The sequence below is a fragment of the Psammomys obesus genome, unplaced genomic scaffold (genome assembly GCF_907164565.1).
Source record: "Psammomys obesus unplaced genomic scaffold, mPsaObe1.curated_primary_1811, whole genome shotgun sequence".
NCBI lineage: Eukaryota > Metazoa > Chordata > Mammalia > Rodentia > Muridae > Psammomys > Psammomys obesus.
The window spans coordinates 479,570-499,662 of NW_026586173.1; the positions used below are offsets into that span (position 1 = coordinate 479,570).

Below are 20,093 nucleotides of genomic sequence, written 5' to 3' on the forward strand. Positions count from 1 at the left end.
CTAGTATCTATTCTTGTTCAATTTTTTTTTCTTTTCAAATTAAAAAACAAAACAAAACAAAAAAAAACCTCACAGACCAGTATTATCAATCACCAGGAGGGTCTGGTTCTGATATTATATGAGCTCTGTCAGCCTTAATCAAATTGCCTGCCAGATTGTAGATAAGTAATGACTTGCTTAGGTTAAGCCAGGCCAGAGCTTTTCTTCTGCAGTATATACATCTCTGGAGTGAAAATAAACAGCCTCACACCTCGCTCTGGGAGCTGCACTGGGCTGTGATTACAACTCAGCTTTCTCCAACGAAGAAGGAGGGGCAACTTCAGCCCCAAGGATATCTACTTTTCCCTTTCTTCTCAAACAGGACACCAACCATTTAAAGCCACGTCACTAAGCTGTTAATGGGTATTCTGATGATCTATGCCTAAATAACACAAGTTAGACATGGTGAAATGCTTCAATATTGGCTTCTGTCTTAGCCAACATTACTGTGCTAGAAAACAAAACAGAAATTGTTAACAATTGACCAAAGTTATTAAAAAACCACTCAAAACATGCAGAGCTTAAAACCCCACCCTCACGTAACCAGGAAATAAAAAGCAAAATTTGGTCTCAGTGTCACCAGTCACATTTTGGATATAAAGACTACCGGAGAACAACCTGTAAGGTCAGAGGCAGGACATACCAAGTTAGAGATTGTTTTTGTTCCACAACAACAAAAAAGAAATAAAGAAAGAAATGAACTTTGCTTCTAAAAATGTCCCCTTTGCTTTTGCTTTTACTATAACTGAAACAGTCTTTCATGTTTCACATTCAGCCAAGATAATGCTGTAAAAGAATGTCTAAGTATCCAAGTATTTTTCCCTGTTCCAAAGAAAAAGGTTAGAAAGCCGGGATCCAGTAACTAGGCGGAGAAATGAAATACAAGACACCAGGGAGTCAATTTTAGCTTAGCAAAAATTCATTTCAGTGTTTTCCATTAGGTCAGTCGACTCTAGAATGTCGAAATTGTGGTTTAGAATTATCAAAGACAAAAAAAAAAAAAAAACCCTCAGAATTTAACAATTTTCATCTACTACTAAGTACATACAAATGTGCACTTATGACCTAAAATAAGCCTTAAAAGAAAGTTAGAAATTTCAAATAACACTTTTCCAGAATCCAACAGGGAGATTTTTGAAAGGCCACCTGACTCTGAACTACATTAAAAACTTTTACATCTGACACCAGTACTCATGGAGGGCCTTCATGATTTCCTTGCTTGCAAAATCTTTACTATCTCATACATTTCTTATAAGTAGGAAAAAAAAAAAGACAGCTGTGAAACACAGTGTAAAGTAGAAAGGGCTCTGTAGAAGTTGTTTAATAAATAATCAGCATCAGAAACACAGGGAAGAAGAAATCTATTCTATATAAGGAATAAAAAGAAGCACAAAACAAGAGTTTGTAATTGCTCCTGCTCGGCAGGGGCCTGAGGACAGGGTGTCTGTGTCTCCTCCTGGGCCTGTCTGTGCATGCAGAGTCCAGGCTAGGTCAGTGCCTCTCGTTCTCAGTCTCCTGAAGGCACCATTCTCAGAAGTCTGCAGGGCACCCCAAAAGAAAGCGCCTTGCTCTGCAAAAGCAATACTTCACTCTTTTGTCACCGTATTATTTATTGTTAGATTCCCCAAGCGCACAGGCAGCATTCATCCTAGGTGAATTAAGACACAAAAGACGCTAGTATTTCTCAGTGAATTAGAAAGAACCTTTACAAGCAAATGGGGACCTTGTTTGCCTACTAAATGTTAAAGCATACCCCCCCCAAAAAAACTTCACATTTCAACTGTATTTGTGCAAGAATTGCTCAAAACTGTTTCTCACTCTGAGTTGTTGAAGAACTATAGAATTTTATTACGTAGGACCTCCTGGTTTGATTCCATACCTGCTAACATCTATAATTCCAACTAATGAAACATGCTCTCCTGTGTGTGTGTGTGTGTGTGTGTGTGTGTGTGTGTGTGTGTGTGTAAGAGAGAGACAGAGTACATACACAGCTGCCTAAGAAAACAAGAGCCTAACCAAATGTTACAGTTTCTGCTTATGGAGCTAACCACTTCCTTATCTTTTCCCTAGTAATCTACATATTGGAAAAAAAAAATCTCAGACTAAGAAGTAACACACTAATACACTGAGAGGGCCCTTTAAATTCTTTTTCTGATCTCTTCCAAGGGTGAGGAGGATATATCTGTCTGGACTTTCCCAAAGTTCACATTTAGGAAGCCTACTTTGGGAGTTAACGAAAATATTCCTATTAACATTAGTAATGTGCACATAGTCAAATCCCTGAACTAAAATTTATTTGATGCCATAAAGGCCTGATAGCAAACCTCTGCAAGCTGCATTGTATAATTTAAAACCCCACTGTGGCCGCTGTCATAGCAACAAATGTGAAATTATTCTAAGACCTAACCACTGTGACAATAGTTCTTTTTTAAAATACATCCTCAAACACAAAAGAAATAACAAATCATGACAATTGTGTTTTCTAGCTTAATAGGAGAGCATGGCTAACAACCAATGCTACAATGATTCAAAATTAACTTTAGCTGGCCAGGAGATTAAGAAAAAAGAATTTAGCTCAAATACACGATGAAATTTATACGAAAGACCTATAGATAATGACAGTCAAAGCAAAACTGATACAATTTATTTTAAGGACAAAATCCAACTAAAATACAAAATAACAAATTATGGTAACTAGAGCTTGGAATCAGGACTGGGGAGGAAATGAATCTGTTTATTTTTGTTATAACCTCAAAAGGACCTTGTATTGTCTTTTAAAGGTGCTATTTTTCCAATAAATGTAAATAAAACTATACCAGTTTAGAAATTAGAGCAAAACCAATCAGAATATAGCTTGAAAATATTAGAGATGTACATATGTAGGACCGAGTTAGGAAAACACTTAACCTGTCTGCACCACCTCAGTGGAAACGTGTGCTTCTAAGCAGATCAGTGTACATTCGCTTCTGAGTGAGCATCCAAGGCTTAGAGGAAGACAAGAACAATGCCTTTAAGATGGAATCCTAGAGATGGCTCAGAGGTTAAGGGCACTGGTTGCTATTCCAGAGGTCATGAGTTCAATTCCCAGCAACCACATGGTGGCTGACAACCATCTATAAGGATATCTGGAGCCTTCTTCTAGCAAGTAGGTGTACATGCAAACACAACATTGTATAGATAACAAATAAATAAATCTTTAAAAAAATGGAATCCTAGAGCCTCCAGTAACCTCAACACTCAGGAGAAGGCGGGAGGACTGCCCCAAGTCAAAGGCTAGCTTAGTTATACAGCAAGATCTGGTTCTGAAAATAACTGGCCAGTGCTTTAGCCACTAGAGGTATGTGTACACAGGCCTGAAGACCTGAGTTTAATCCCAGATCCCACGAGGTAGGAGATAATAGACTCCCAAGAGTTTCCCTCTGCCTCCATGCATGTCACAGACGTGGCTCATGCATACCTGCACACACAGACACACACAGACAAAATCACACACATGCACGCGTGCGCACAAACACACACACACACACACACACACCACACACCAAATAAATACTGTGATAATGAAATAATAAAATGGCAGTCACGCAGAAGGATGTACCTCTGAGGTAAGTCACGAACACAGCACAGTAGTAAATCTATGGTAGGGACCTACACGAGATTTCAGATCTATTAAGAACCTAAAACTTTCTTCTTGTGGATTTCCTAGTCCCAAGGTCGACTGGAGCTCGTGTTCAGATTAGGACACCAACGACTGAGCATCATTTCCAACACTGCACTTCTCCTCATCCTGTCACACGCTCACCAAATGTTTTCAAGCTGTGAGCTACAAGCTTCTGTCATGACAGGAGCATGGGTACTCTGGACAGAGGTGAATGAGAAGTACTTCTGTTCAAGCTAAAACTGTTCACTCCACAGTTCCTACGCCTGTGACTCACCATGTTGTTATTTTGTTATACATGCTCCCTGAAGACAAGATCAGGAAAAGAAGCCAAAAGAGATGGGCAGGGGGAAATGTCTCCCCCCAGATCATGATGTTTTGTTTTGTTTTTCTTTTTATTGGACTGAAAAGGAGCTGCCAAGTTCTGATGTCACTAGAGTAATCGCACAGCCTGATAAAAGTAGTATTTTTATCCATTAAACATTTGTTTCCCTTGCCAATTTTACCTTTGGCCAGGAGATATGTACAATTACTCACTGAACAGATACCAAATTATTATAAAACAGAGAACACTAATTACTGCTCTTCTGATACCACAAAAGCCCAGTAACTGTCAGACATTTCCCTGGCAAAAAGACAGAAGCCAGGATGGTTTTCTTGTTTGCTTTGTTTTGTTTTTGCTGTTTACACACTCAAGGGAGCTCCTGTAATAGTAACCAGTTAAAACACAAACAACATGACCTCAGCTCTCAGGCACTAATGATGTTCCACAGAGCAAAACATGCTTTAAATTCATAAAATTGCTGAACTGCTCAAAATAGCTGACATATAGCAGAGTACAGTAGTTGTTCTCTTAACATTTACCTATATTTTATTACTTTCTGAAACCTTCTTCAGTCTTCATGATTGAGAGCTACGTGATCGTTCCTTAAACTTAACACTGATTTGTATAAAACTGTGTTGAGATCACTTGAGGATCTAGAGGGAAGAGCCTGGTATCCCACCTGACTCCTTACTATTGTGCTCCTCACCTTTCAGGTGGAACACCTCGGAAAGCAGGGGAAAGATTCACTTTGAGGTGTGACTTCAGACATTTCAGTCCAAGGTGGCCAGCTTCACCTCCACAGGGCTGAGGTGAGGCAGAACACAGTAGTGGATGGCTGTGGCACAGGAAGCTGCTGACCTCAAAGCAGCCAGAGGGCAGAGGAAAGAGAAAAGTAAAGCCCAAGAACTACCTTCTTCAAAGGCATGACCCAGTGACCTACTTTCCTCCAATGAGGCCTGGCCTTCTCTTAGCCCATTCTGTAGGAACCCATTAATGAATTAACCCATAGATAAAGTTAGCTTCCTCACGATTCAATCAAACCTTCAAAACATGAATTTAAGGTGGAGGGCACATTTTATATCCCAACCCTAACAACATACAGAAGCGTGTTAGAAAGGGAAAATCTTGACTTCCACCTGTCCTACCAAACTAAAATTTACATTTTAACATCCTCCCAAGAATTCAAATGTGCATCAGGGTTTTCGAGGCATTTTAGTGTTAGATAATCAGTAAGGTGAGAATGGGTCATGGTGGGGGGAAAACCACACTGTCCTTATAGCACAATTTTGACAGAGGTGGACACAATTATGACATGACAAAAATGTTAAGAGAGTCATGTTCCCAGCCTACAAGAGAGAAACACCAAACTGGGAATTTAGCTCAGTTGGTAGAATGCTTGCCTGGTAGACATACAACCCTAAGTTCTATTCCTAGAACCTCATAGGCCAGGCATGATAGCACATGCCTGAACTTCTACCACTTGGGAGGTGGAGGCTGGAAAATCAGAAGTTGGTGAGTCTGAAGCCAGCCTAGGCCACAAGAGACCCGAATAAGAAAGAAGGGATGTGGAAAGAGAGAGACTAAAGCATGGTGTATTCACAATGCAATCCTGGGGGTGCCAGACGCACTAGCACCCCCCCCAAAACACAGCTCAGTGGTAGAACATTCAAGGTTCAATCCCTAGTACAACGAATAGAAATTTAAGGAGCTGAAGAGATGGATCATCAGGAAAGAGAACTCACTGCTCTTGCAGAGGACCTGAATCAGGTTTCCAGTACTCTCATCAGGCAGCTTACAACTACCTGCAGCTCCAGCTCCAGGAGATCCGTATGTTTTCTTCTGTCTGCTTGCACTCACATCCGTATATGCACTCATAATTAAAATAAGACACAGAATTAAAATAAAGGAAAACTTTTCAAAATGTCAGAGACTTGAGGACCTTTAAGGGAAACAGGCAGATGATCAGACTTAGCGTTGAGCAACATCCTTATTCAGGCTGAGGATGGATAGTTTGGAAAACAGGAGCATGGGGGTGAGTTAGCAGCTGTTTAGAAACCAGTTATAAATTTTATTTCTTTGGGGGTTTTATTTTTTGGGGGGGGGAACCTTACATTTCTTATCCTCCCCCGCTTATTTTTTTAAATGGAAGCTGAAAAGATAAGGAAACAGCCATCAAGACAAGACAATGAGCAAGACCTGCTTCTAGGGACAGAAGAGGGAGGGCAGCTATATGCACACGAAAAGATGGAACAGTAAATTCTTGGGCTGGGGTCAGCCCAGCAGGTCAAAGAGCGGGCAGCCCAAGTAGACACGGTCTTCAATTTTAAGCCAGGGTCAGTTTAGGAAAATGTATGGTTTGGAAACAGGTCATATTTTCCTCCTTTAGAATTATGCTATGATGGGTATGTGGCCTAGCTATACCCTGAAACTTATTTCATCGAACCCTGGCATGCCCATAAAGGCCCTTAGAGGTCACTAGTCCAGTCTTTCACCCACAATGGGATTCTTTACACATCATCCTTGGCAAATACTATTAGAACAGAAGGACCCACAGGCTTTCAAACTGCATGACTATGCACAAGGAGGCTCTATTTGCTGGACAGTTCTTTGCTTTGGAACATAGTCTGCATCTACAGGTGCCCCTACAGGGGAAAAAAAAAAAAAAAAGATGTAGGCTGGAGAGATGACTCGGTTGTAAGAGCACTTGTTGCTCTTACAGAGGACCTGGATTTGTTCCCAGCACCCACATGGTAGTTCACAACCACTGGTAACTCCCAATTCCAAAAACCTGACAACCTCTTCTGAGGGCACATACATACATGCAAGCAAAACACTCATACCCTCAAAATAAAATAAATCTAAAATATAATTTTTAACAAATGAATCACACATGACCACAACAGCTGTCCCCACCATCTAATGATATCCTGGCCATAACAGGCTCCTTGGGAGTCAGAGTAATCCTTTCCTACCCATGGCTATCTGTGAAAAATGACCTGTGTCAAGGAGCTATGAATAGAAAGATTTAATAAACTTACAAATGCTGAAAAACACAATGTCTCCTGAGGAAAAATTGGCTAATGTCCAAGCAAAACATCCAGAAAACCCTCAATCAACATTTCTTATAACATAGTACAAGCTATTCATCTCAACTACAGTCCCCTACAATTTTTGAAAAAAAAAATTTCATATCCATCGCTATCACTTTGGGTTTTTTGTTTTACCGCTTGTGAGATAAATTTCATTCCCCATACTAAGGAATTTCAAAGAGCATAAACAGAGAGCCTCATCGTAGAGCGACTGTTCAGGGGTTGGGTAAAACCCCCCTCCACAACAGAACTGTGTGGCCTTGTTCTTCAAAGTTTCCTTGGACCAAAGCAGCGTAACTCTACTTCCCTCAATTTTTGATACACTTTTTTTTTCATCAAAAAACAGTATCTGCACACAAAAACACATATATGTATGTACATAAACATTCTGCAGTTACATTTTCTACACAATGAGCAGGACACTACAGTTGAGCTGGTGGTTATTTCTGTCAATTCTAAGTATTGATCAGGGCACTTAATCCCAAACATAAAGATGACAAGCTATCTCATATACTCCGTTTTCTCTATCTTGAAGTTCCTTCCTTTACCTCCAGAATAACCAGAAACAGAAAATGAATGTATTATCTGAGGACTTGGTACACGGAATTGGAAACAAAGGTGACCAAGTGACCTCCAACTCAGCTTCATATTTAAAAACTGATGCCCTCCCTCCCCACCCCAAAAAATAGCCACTGGGATCTGGTCTTCTAATAATATGTGAGGAAATGTTATTTTTCTTTTTTCTGCCAATGACCATATACCCCATGTGCCAATAAAATAAATTTCAAAACACACAAAAGACTCTGTAAAGACTTTAGAGTCATGAGTAAGTACTGCCTACAATAGCACGGGTAAACTGCACAGACAGAAGGAGTCGTGCAGGAATACAGCCACGCTATGACTCCATTTCAGCAAGTTCAAGAACAGGCACAATTGCTTTATGGCCAGACTGAGCAGCACAGTTGCCTACATGGGGAAAGGAAGGCCAAGGAAAAGCAGGAGGGAGCCTTCCCAGGCAAAGGAAATGCAACTGGATCAGCTAATGACTGCACAGGTAAGTGCACACCCAATTATTCACTTGTCTGCTGACTACAGGGCACCCTTGTGCATACCTTTGTCTAGATTGAAAAGGCTCCACACAAAATGCTTTCCAAGTTTCAAATGAAAGTTTAAGAAAATTTTAACCAGTCAAGTTGTAGCAATTACATGGGACAGACACATTGTTATGAACTTCCGAGACTTCCTCCTTACTTAGAACTTAAAAGGAACCACTTTTGGACCAAAGTAACAAACTAACAGGCACAGGCTGAATCAATAAAAATAACAGCAGCTAACATTTATAGAAGTTTTACTATCTGCCAAATGTTTTACTTTCATTAACCCACTTAATCCCATAGTGGGACATATTCTATCCATTTAATCGCCATTTTTACAGATAAAGGATTCAAGGCTAGGTCAAGATCATTACCCAAGCTCACAAAAACAGTAAGAAAAGCTGAAAAGCAAGTTCTATGTCAGTTCCTTAATTCAATTTCTATTACAGTAACAAAAATAATATCAACTACACAGCTTCAAGCAAGGAAACATGAGCAGGATTGGTAACCTAAGTTCAATAATGTAACCAGCTTACGATTTTTTTCTCTATTAAAAGGCACATCCTTGGCATTCAAGAACTGAAGCTCTGACTCACATTCCAACTCACACACAGCAGAACAAAGTGTTCTATAAAGTTTTTTTGTTTGTTTGTTTTTTAATTATCTCTGGCCATCAAAACATATTATACAGCAACTAAACGGTGAAGCCAAACATGCACCGACTTCACAATTTAATCTACTTCTTAGAAGGCATGTCCAGGGTGAAGAAGGAAAATGAGTAAACATATTCTCAAAGGGGGCTCTCTCTATTCTAAACACGCGGTACTATGAAAACCTGGTACAGGACCACATGGGAGTGGGAAGAAAAGAACTGGACTATCTACATGATGCTAGTGAGCAATAAAGTATGTCACAGCAGCCATCAAACACACCCCTGCATTCTACATGAGCTGAAAACTGTTCACAATGTGATTCACCTTCCCAGAAGATGAAAATCAATTAACAATACCACCCACAAACTCCAACCCGTCCTCTGTGGAAATACACACGAAGTGAACTGGGCTAGTATTCTGAAAAAAGTTGTTTCAAAAATATTCCAAGGGTAGAGGAAGAGAGGGCAGAAGGGGCTACACCAATGCTTCTCCACAAATCTGCGCCACAGATTGTACAGAATGTTTTTGGAAATCATATTTTCATTTACTTGGGGCTGCTGGCAAGTCTGAAGAGCAATGGCTCAAAATACTAGAAAGCAACAGGATTCTTTAAAATGCTAACAGACAGGAGAGACAAAGTGAATTTAAATTCTATAATAAGAAGAAACATAACAAGATCATATGGAATTAAAGTTATAAACTAAAATATGCCTATTCAAACAGGCATTTCATTTCTGCACAGGCAATTGACTGCCATAAAAGCCTGACTTTGCTCTCAAATTTTAAGTCATTACACAACACATCAGCCCTCCCAGGCAAGATGTAGTACACTGTAATACAATTTCACATATTTATCCAAAGATCACTCAAAGAAAACTTACCAAGGCTGCAGACGTGTACACGCTTGTGCGCAGAGGGAGAGCGGAGCAGCGCCACTCTGTACTTACACTAGGGTTCGCTTCAGTGCTAAAAGCACATCACCACAGCCCTGCCTGTAATAAAGTCCCCCACCAGCAGTCTGCCTTTGGGTTGGGCTTTTCTCTTACAAGATAAGCTGTTAAGTCATGCCTTGATTTTAGATCTGCTAACATATGGAGCCTTCTAATGCAGCCTGCTCTCCGCCCCCACTCCTCCCCCCTCCCCATCACCACTCAGCTCTACTCCCTCTCCACACATACACATACACACATACAAAAAAGGCACTGCAGGGCAGAAATTCCTCAGGTGCTCGCTAATGGAATTCCCAGGGTCGAGGAGCCGCTTCGGGGATCAAGAGATCTCACAGCCCCTGCTGTGGTAAGGAGCAGCGAGTCTGTTCCATTTAATCAAATACAGAATGAATTTTCAGCTCTATTCACTAGCTTGTCTCCAGGGCTCTCAAAAGGCACCAGGCAGCTAGAATCACACACATGTGGCTCTTTTAGGCAAGTATAATTAGTTTGATTTTAAAAAGCCACATTAATAATATCACCTCAGGACCATTATTCAGGGGACAGATGACAATGATACTGTATGTTTTAAGCCTGACAATGGAGGGAAAGTGCACAAACAATGAGAGAAAACTTGAAGGATTTTTTTTTAAGGGAAAACAAAACAAAACAAAACAAAAAACCCCACAGCTTTTCATTTCAAGTAACCCAGTATTTAAAAAGTGACATTAAGTATATTCTTGTATACTAGCCCTTCATTTTAACAGTAAACAAATACAGCCCTCCCCTCCTGTGCACAGTCCATGCATGCCACCTACACAACAAAAATTTATTATGTGGGGTGTTTGGATACAATGTAAAAGTGTAAATAAGAACAATGTAACATTTTCTAATTCATTCTAGGTGAGTTAAAAAAAAAAACTCTCAGAAAAAAGCACCAGTCATTATTAACAAATAAAATAGCCCAATGTTAAAAACTCTTCCAAAGCAGTACAGTTAGCAACCAGACTACAAATTCCTATTTTAATTAGTCTGTAGTAAGAATTAAGATCATTAAGCCAAAGAAAGCCTATCTGGTAGGTAATTGTACTGTCCTGGCTATAATTCTACTTATTAGAGATGCTGATCACATGATGTTAACTAATAACACACATTAAAACAACAAGTTTTCCAATCCATTATCTTTTATATTTTTTGATTTCACAAAGATCATGTTTAATCCCTGTAATCACTTCTCTAGCATTTTACTTAGACACATTCATCAAATTTTAGTCTACATGTTTACAAAAGAAACGTCTCCAGAGAAGAAAAATCCCATTGCAATAAAAAAAAAGAACGAAAGAAGCTCTCTAGAGAGCCATGAGAGTACACACACACACACAGTGGGAAAACAAGAGGAAAGCTTAAGAACCAGTTATTAAATTTTACCTGACCTTTTCGGAGCACCACCCTATGACACAAGTGCCTATCCCTGGGCACGCCTCTATATATGCCTTGATGATGGGGGAGGGTCCTATCTTAAAGTGAAGTTAACGCCTTCCAAAAAAGAAAAAAGAAAAAAAATCAGGCCACCTGCAAAACCCACCAGAAGTTAGGGAGAGGCCGGAGCCAACCTACACAAGTTAGATCGGTGTATGCCAGGTCCTCAGGTTCTTTGTACTTCCCGATTGAAAGTCAGTGTTGTTTAAGTACTTTGCACAGTGGAGGCTGATGGGAACCACAGCAGTCAATCAAAGCATCCCAAGTGAGTCACTACACAAACAATAGCACAGCACCTCTAGTAACTGATTTTGCTAGGTGATTAACTATTCAAAGACAGACTTCCCAAATACTGCGTCCGAGTTTTTGCAAGAAAGTTAAACAATATACATTTGTGTTTTGTAGAAATATAAACGTTTCTCCTTTACACACTGCCAAACACACACCCAAGGCATGTCTTTACAAAATGAAACAGGTTTTCTCCATTCTTCTCATATAACTTAAAGTATGCAGCAATTTATTTCAACATGTGTGTAACAGAGACTACAGTATCCAGTGCCTCTCTGAGTTTCTAAGAATTCCGTCGAGTTTAACACTGATCTAAAATTTCCAGAACTTTTCTTAAGTTTTTCTTTCATCTTATCCTAAAAGTTAAACTAACTATATCCCACATTTTCATCTAAAAGTAGACTGGAAAGGAAGAATTATTTAAAAAAAAAAAAAGTGACAGAATGTCTAGAATTAAAATTACAGCACCTCTTCTCCAGTCCCTCATACACCTCCTTCTGGCGACAGTCCTTGAGCTATGCCAAATGTCCATTGGGAATCCGAGGGGTATGGTATCAGTGAGGCATGGACTCTGAATTAACTCACTTAGCCTCTTTCATCATTCCTGAGACATTTCATCAATGTCTCAGGCATTGGCCTGAGACAAAATCTCACGTTACCTTTTAGTCCAAACTCCTGTTTCCCAAGGTGTCTGATTTAGGACACAAAGGCTGGCTTTCTGCTAATGAGGTTCCCTAAATTCGACAGCCCAACTGGGGAACAGTCTTCCCTTAAAACACCTGCCACCCTCTGTGGCCCCCATGAGGAAAGGCAGGCATTCTGTGCAGGGTTCCTTTCTCCAGGGCCTTCCACCTGATTTGGTGGGGTTAGGGAGAACAATGAAGCGAAGGGCAGGGGAGTCTATCTATCCCCCTCGGTGATTTATTACTGAAAATTCCTAAAAGTGGAGAGAAAGCAACAAAGGTCCGAAGCTGCAGGCTGAAATAAATAGCGGTGTATTTAAAGTATTTAGTAAATGATAATGCGAGCCACAGAAAGCTTCCCAGAAGAGAAGGAAAAATACACTCCCTGGGGCTGGGAAGGCACTGAGTCTGTGAAGGCAGAGAAAGATACATTGTGCAGGAAATTTCTCTAGCGTCTCCCTACACATAAATCACTGTCTCTCCCTGGCACTCTGCGGGGACTGCGAGGGACGACAGGGTCGGCTCCCTTGGGAAAAGAGCCCGCGCCCCCTGCTCCCCGCTACGCTTCATCCCACCTGCCCCGGCAGATCTCCGAAGAAGACCTCAGCATGTCACTGACACCTCACCCCGCCTCCTCCTGCGAGGTGGTTCCGCGCGCCGGAGGATGCGGCGGTGCGCAGGCTGCCGGGCATCCCTCGGCTGCCCTTCCACCCCAGACCCCAGCGCTCTGGGGGCAAGCCGGCCTCTGCTTCCCCAGGACCTCCCGCTCCCGAGCCGAGGGGCCTCGAGCTCGCAACCCCGGGCCACCCTCCAGGACCCTGCCGCGGGACCCCCGCACCTCTCCGCGGGGCTGGCTAAGCCCCCAGACCTCCTGTGCTGCAGCCGGCTCCGAGAGCCACCCTCAGGTCATCCCCCGCGCGTTGGCGGCGGCGGCGGCGACTGCGATCCGGACGGGCCCCTCCATGCACCGGGCAGGGCGGCCGGAGGGTGCGGCGCCTCTCACGCGGGGCGGGGGCGCTGGGGCGGCGCGAGGACCCCGTCTCGTACCGAGGCGCGCAAGCCGGGCACCCGGGCTCCGGGAGGGGAGCTGGGGGGCGGAGTCCCGGGGCGCGCCCCCGCGGCCGCGCTCCTCCCCGCGGAGCGCGCGAACGCCCGGCACCAGAGCCCAGGGAGGAGGGAACCGGCGGAGACGGAGGCGGGCCGCAGACGCCGGGGCTCCCCGGCCCGCGCCCCGCCGCGGGGTGCGCGCGCAGCCTGCCAGATCAGCGGCGGGCAGGGCCGTACCACTGCGCAGAGGCGGGGGGAGCGCTCCGCGCGCTCGCGCCAGCGCGTCACCTGTCCGCCCGCTCCGCACCGACACCCCCGCGGGCAAGTGCGACGGAGGCGTCGGGGCTGCACACCTGGGGAGAACCGGCAGCCTCGGCGAGACACGGAGGCGCCCGTCAGGTCTGCGCCCACTTTCCCCTCACCTTCGCTCGCCCGGGTGAGGCGGCATTCCTGGCCCGTGCACTCTGCTGCACGTTCCCGGGCTCCCGCCCATGCCCCGCCCCGCCTGCCTACCTTTTGAGAAGCCACCCAGTATTGCTCTTCCCTGGTGACTCTGCGGTTGCGATTCCAGCTCCCAACCAAGTCCCTTTGCCTTTTTTCAACTCCCCATGTTTAGTTCCTTAAGGAGCTTCCTTTGATTCCCCAGGTCACCCATTTTGCCTTCACTGGGGCAGGTGACAAAACTCTGAGAGATCGGGAAAGGCTCAGTGTCGCCTGATACAAGCATCTTGCCTTTTGGCCCTGAAGTCTGCCCAACTCATCCTTTGGACCTTTCTCCAAGTTATCTGAGCTCAATTAACATTAATTATTCAAAGAGAAAAAGATGAACATTAGTTGTTCGAAGAGAAAAGGGGGGGTGCTATTTCTAGGAGGTGGTTGTGGAAAACGTGATTATGATATTCTGTGAGAAGTACCTGCCACTCACTAGGCATCCTGGGATCATAACTTTTAACAATAATTATTAGGTGTTTCTTTTTTTCCCTTGTGCAGGGGCCATGCTAATCTCCTCTGTATCATTCCAGTTTTAGTATATGTACTGCCGAAGCGAGCGCAATTATTAGGTTTATTTTAACCCCATGGCCACTAATAAGTTTAACTTCAAAAGATCACAGCTACTCTGCTGAGCTTCAAAGAATTCACCCTTACCTTTTTGCTTTAGTTGGGGTGCAGAGTCTTTATGAATACCTTAGAAAGAAAATCAGTATAAGAGAGGAAAAAATAAAAAGCTTTAACTCTGTCTTGCCCTTCTTTGTTCCATATTTTTAAGTTATTCAGGCAAGGTATAGAGAAAAAATGTTTATTCAGCAAAGACCCCTTCCTATAGATTTGACTGAAATAAAGTGTATGCACATGGAGTAGAAGTCTAGTAGCATTCTAAAGAATCCTCTTCATCCCCTAGACACTAGCTCTTGTACAAACACTTTCAGCTTATCTGGGGACTCAGTTGAATTGGGGCACTTTCTACCCCTAAATCTAGCAGTGTTATTCAAATATCACTATGCCCATTGTTACTCAGAATCAAACCTGAGAGGCAGCCACAAGCTTGTAGATCTGATTCCTCCTCTACTGCCCATTTGCAAATTGAATCATCTTAGACACAAAATGGTTTTCATTAATGAACCACTTGTCTGTTCAACATGTATGTTAAAATTATTAAGTACTTACTCCATGCCACCAACATATACAGGAGTACATAGAAAAATACTACGTTTCTCAAGCTTCAGAGAACTCACAATCTCATAAACAAACAAGTACACTAGGACATCTTTCAGGCAGTGAACTTTGGCATAAAAGGGCAATGTAGCCAACTCTGTCTAGAGTGTAGGAGTATGGTTCTTTAAAAAAAAAAAAAAGGGGGATTCTTAAAATAAGTAACTCTAAGTACCTCTTGGACCTAGACTTGAAGGAGAGAAAGAATTAGCCAAGTTAAAAGTGATAAAGATGGGTCTTGGCAGGCAAGGAGTGTAAAAGCAGTGGAAGGCAAAAACAAACAAACTAAACAGCTCAAAGGAAGTTCAAGCTCTCTTCTGTGCTAAAGCTTAAGGAACAAGGAGGCAGGAACTGACAAAGGCAGTGTAGAAAGAAGCACATGGCACATGCCAGGTCTCAGGACTATTAACATACAGGACTTACTTCCAGGCATTAGGGAATCAGTGCAGGTTAGGAGTGGGATATTATTAGATTGTATTTAGAACAGCCATCTAACATACTTCAGTTGGTGGAACTGTCTAGGAAGGATTAGCAAGTGTGGCCTTGCTGGAAGAGGTATGTCACTGGACTCTGAGGTTACAAAAAGTATGCTTTCCTCTGCCTCCTGTTTGTGAATCAAGATGTGAGCTCTTGGATGTTCGTGCTGCCTTTGTTCCCCCATCATGGTCTCTAAATCTCTGAAACCATAAGCATTTTATATCTGTAAATTGCCTTCGCCATAGTGTTTTGTCACAATAAAAACGTAATGACAACAGGAAGTTACAACCAATGATTGACTGTCATCATTGCTTTGGACTTATGCCAAGGACTTAGCACACCTCATGGGCCAAGAAGCATAATAGGAAAGGGAAAATACTGGGGTGCCAGAAGTCTCTTTAAAGGTTTGCTCCTGTGGCCAAAAACCTGTCACTGGACCCTATCTCTTCTTATAGGTGCTACTGCCATTCTTTGAAGGACATTCTATAGCCAGTCTACATCAAGTATAGAATAGTGTTTATCTCACAAAAGTTTGAGAGACAACTCAGGAGTAACATGGGGTTCTAGAAAGTTCTAGAAGTGATAGAACCAAAAGCCACTTAAAGCTTTAAGTTCTCCAGTCACTTAAAGCCCCCTAATGACCTTAAAGTAAAGGTTGCTTGATGAACACAAGCTATGGGAAAAATGTTTGAGGAAAGTGTCAAGGGCTCAGAATATTCATTAGGATAAATAAGAGTTGAAACATTAAAACTGAAAATCAGTCACAAGAAAGATTGACGGCTAATACTGAAGCCCTGGCTGCCACTGAGGATTGTAAACTTATAGTGATAGTCTATAATGCGGTGTGGATTTTCTCCATCAAAGTTTAGCTACTCAAGCAAAGAAAACAGAGCAGTCCAAATTTAGAGTTTAGCTGGGGGGTGTGTAGGAAGAAAACATTATAGAGGAATGTCAAGAAAATAATTAAATCATCAATCATAGAATCCAGACTGTGAGCTGGAAAAGGTTAAGGAAGAATGTAAGACAGGAAGAAAATGGCAGATTAAAGAAAAGGATTTTTTTTTTCAGTTTAAAAAGCAGTTATTACAGGATTGGGAGGGGGGACAAAACAAAAGGTCTTTGTTATGACCAGAGTTTACATTTCAGAAGCAGAGGGTTGCCAAGTATTAAAGTACATTAATGGTACTGTCGAATGTGTTGAGGTAGTAAAAATAGTACAGTCGGGGGACACTGGGAGAATACTAAAAAGAGCTAAGAATGTATGAATACTATGTAAATACTAAGAAAGTAAGAAGATGTACTTTGAAAAAAGTGCCATGGTGGTAAGCAATTAGGTGGGAAGATTTTTAGATGCTAAGATTGTGCGTCCAAAGAATTCTAGGCTGACCTGGGTGCTTTGGTGACACCAAGTAAATGTTAAAACCAGTTTCTTTCCCAAAGATGATATCAAAGAGTGACTACAAATTCAAATTCTACCTCATTTCTTTTCTGGGACATTAGTTTGCGTTGTTTGTTTGTTTTCTATATTGTTTTGAGACCAGGTCTCACTATGTACCCTAGGCAGCCTTGAACTTGACCCTCCCATGTCATCCTCTTAAGCCCTGAGGTTAAAGGTGTACATACTTAGCTCAGTAGTGACTCTGCCTCATTTGACTTTGGGAAAGCCTTTGCTAAAGAGTCTTGAGTTCTCAGAGTCTTGATTTCATTGTTCACCAAGAAAGGACAACAATAATACCAAGAGTTAGTGGGAAATTGAGATGGAAAAAAGCACTTAATATAGCACTTGGCTAAGAAAAGCTAGACATACTAGCAAAAACTTCAAAAGCTAGATATAATCATCACAGTGCTTATATTCTTCCTGGTAGGTGGCACACATTAGCTTCGATATTAGCTCTATAGAAGATTAGAAAACAAGTGCTGAAATGTGAGGTCACTTAAGTAGATTGCACAGCTAGTCAGTGTCAGAGCTGGTATGAAGATAGGTTGTCAGAGTCTTGAGGCTGGCCTCCTGCCATACATTTATGTGGGGGGAGGGACAGTAAGAGTGTCTTCGCTATCAGCTCAAATGAATTGTTTTATTAAAAATTTTACTGAATATGAAAAATGTTCAACATCCTTAGCCCTTAGGGATGTGCAAATCCAAAGTGCACTGAAATTTCATCTCTTCCCAGAAAGAATGATGATCATCAAGGAAACAAATGAAAGCAAATGCTGGTGAGGAGGTGGGGGGAGGGGGTAGCGAAAGAACCCTTACACACTGCTGGTAGAAAGTCAGCTGATATGGAAGTAGGTGTGGAGTTTCCTCAAAAGAGTAAAAACAGAACTACCACACGGTGCGGCCATACACCATTGGCTATATACCCAAAGCAATCTAACCACACAGCAGAGAAAACAGCACACCAGGAAATGCAGCACCATTCACAATAGCCATATACCAAATGTATGCATAAACAGTGCCCCCTTTAAGCTCGTGTGTGTGTGTGTGTGTGTGTGTGTGTGTGTGTGTACGCATGCCCACACACACACACACACACACACTAAGTAAAGTTGACATTTACATAATTAATATTAAAAGATTAATAGTGTGCTAGTGAGATGCCTCAGGAGATAAAAGCACCTACTGTGTAAGCCTTATGACCAGAGTTCAAATCCCAGACCTTTCTGTCGAAGGAAAGAGCAAGCTCCTACAAGATGTATAAGGAGAGATCTGAGAACTGACTCCTGAAAGTTTTCTTATAACCTCCACATCCATGCTGTGCTGTACACATAATCCCACTTACACAAACCACACACACACTAATTAGTAACAATAATTTTCGTAATAAAATAAATGATGGTTAGCATTTCGACATCTCTACAGTGAACTCTCATAAAAAGAAATCCAGAAAATCTCATTCACAGTAGCATAAAAAAAGAAAATGTAATGAACATAGCAAAATCTAGTCAAGAAGGTAAAAGGTCTGTCAGGGAAAATTGTACAACATGGATGAAGGCAATTATAGAGTAATAAATGGAAAAATATCCATGTTCATACAGTAGAAGAATTAATGCTATTACGATGTCCACAGTACCCAAAGTGAGCCACAGACTGGACGTAATCCCTGTGAAAATTCCAATTTCATTTTTCAAAAAAGTAAAAACAAATAATTTTAACAGAACTAAAAAAACCCATACATAGCCCAAAACAATCATTTGCAAAAAGCAAAACTAGAGACATCGGAGATCCTGATTTCAAAATACATGTAAAGGTATTGTAATTGGAGCAACATCACAGTGACAATAAAGACCAAACATCAACCAATGGAACAGGACAGAAATCCTAGAAATAACCCAAGTAATCACAACCAATTAGGTTTTAACAACGGTGCTATGAACTTACAGTTAAAAAAAGCACTTAGCAACAAGTGATGTCAGAGACAGTGGCTATCCATATGAAGAAGAGTGAAACTGGACTTTTATCCCACACCACAAATAGCAATCAAAATAGAAGGAATACAAATCTGAGGAAAAGCTGCATGACTTTGGTATGTGAAATGATTTCCTCGATTCCAAAAACACAAGAAACAAAGCAAATATAGACAGATAGAATGGCCTCAAACTGAAAAAAAATGTCCATGCAGCAAAGGAAACAATTAGAATGAAGAGACAATGACCCAGTCAGAAGGGGTTGTTAGCATCCATATACCTAATAAATGGCTATATCCAAAATGCATATGGAATTCAAAAAGCTCAAGGAATCAAATAATCTGATTAAGAATGGACAAAGAATTACTTAAACAGAAATTTATTTGAGAATTTTTTTTTAAGCTCGACGATACCTCTACTCATCAGGGAAATGCCAATAAGACCACAATGAGACACAGCTGTTAGAAGGCTTGTTATCAAAAAGACAAATGGCAATGCTGGCAAGCATGTGAAGAAAAGGAAAGCCTTTGTGTACTGTTGGTGTAGATGTAAGTTAAAACCATATGGACACTTTTTGTCATTTGCAGAGAAATGGATGGAACTGAAGAATAGTACCATGTCAATCAACTCTTCCAACTTCAGAAAGGCAAATATTAAGCTCCCTTTCATTTGTGGCATCTAGGGGGAAAAGATGGCTTGAACGTGGAAGGGGGATTATTAGAGAAGGGGACCAAACAAAGATGCAAAGGGATTGAATATAGTTAAGGTATATTACAGGCATGTTTGAAAATGTCAGGTGATAAGTCATCATTTTCTACAAATAATTTATGCCAGTTAAATAAACTAGCAATTCCACTTCAGAGATACTCACGTGTGAGCACCTGCACACACACATGCATCCAACAGGATTAAAATCAGTATGTCAGACAGGTATCTACACTGCATGCTCATCTCAGCATTACTCATTATAGTTGAGACATGGGAGTAACACAAAAGGCCCATCAATAGAAGGATGGATAAGAAACCCGTGGCATATTGCAAAACAGAAAACAATACAGTACTTTTATCATTTTAAAAAATTTATTGACTTTTGGTGTTGTCTTTGTTTTGAGAAAAGGTCTCACTATGTAGACCAGGCTGGGTGGGAGCTCATAGAAACCCACCTATCTCTTCCTCCTGAGGGCTGGGATCCAAGATGTACACCACCACTTCTGGAA

At 41.7% G+C, this 20,093-nt stretch overlaps 1 protein-coding gene and 1 pseudogene across 1 annotated transcript in view; both read right to left on the minus strand.

The window, feature by feature from the left end:
- The window catches only part of LOC129672044 (cell adhesion molecule-related/down-regulated by oncogenes-like), a 31,314-nt gene extending 19,876 nt beyond the window's left edge, over positions 1-11,438 (minus strand). The window contains exon 1 of the mRNA XM_055601249.1: positions 11,405-11,438. The gene's annotated coding sequence lies outside the window, so the exon portion shown is untranslated. The remainder of the gene's footprint in view (positions 1-11,404) is intronic.
- A 2,800-nt stretch (positions 11,439-14,238) lies between these two features.
- On the minus strand, positions 14,239-14,336 carry LOC129672201 (U6 spliceosomal RNA; annotated as a pseudogene).
- Between the last annotated feature and the right edge of the window lie 5,757 nt (positions 14,337-20,093).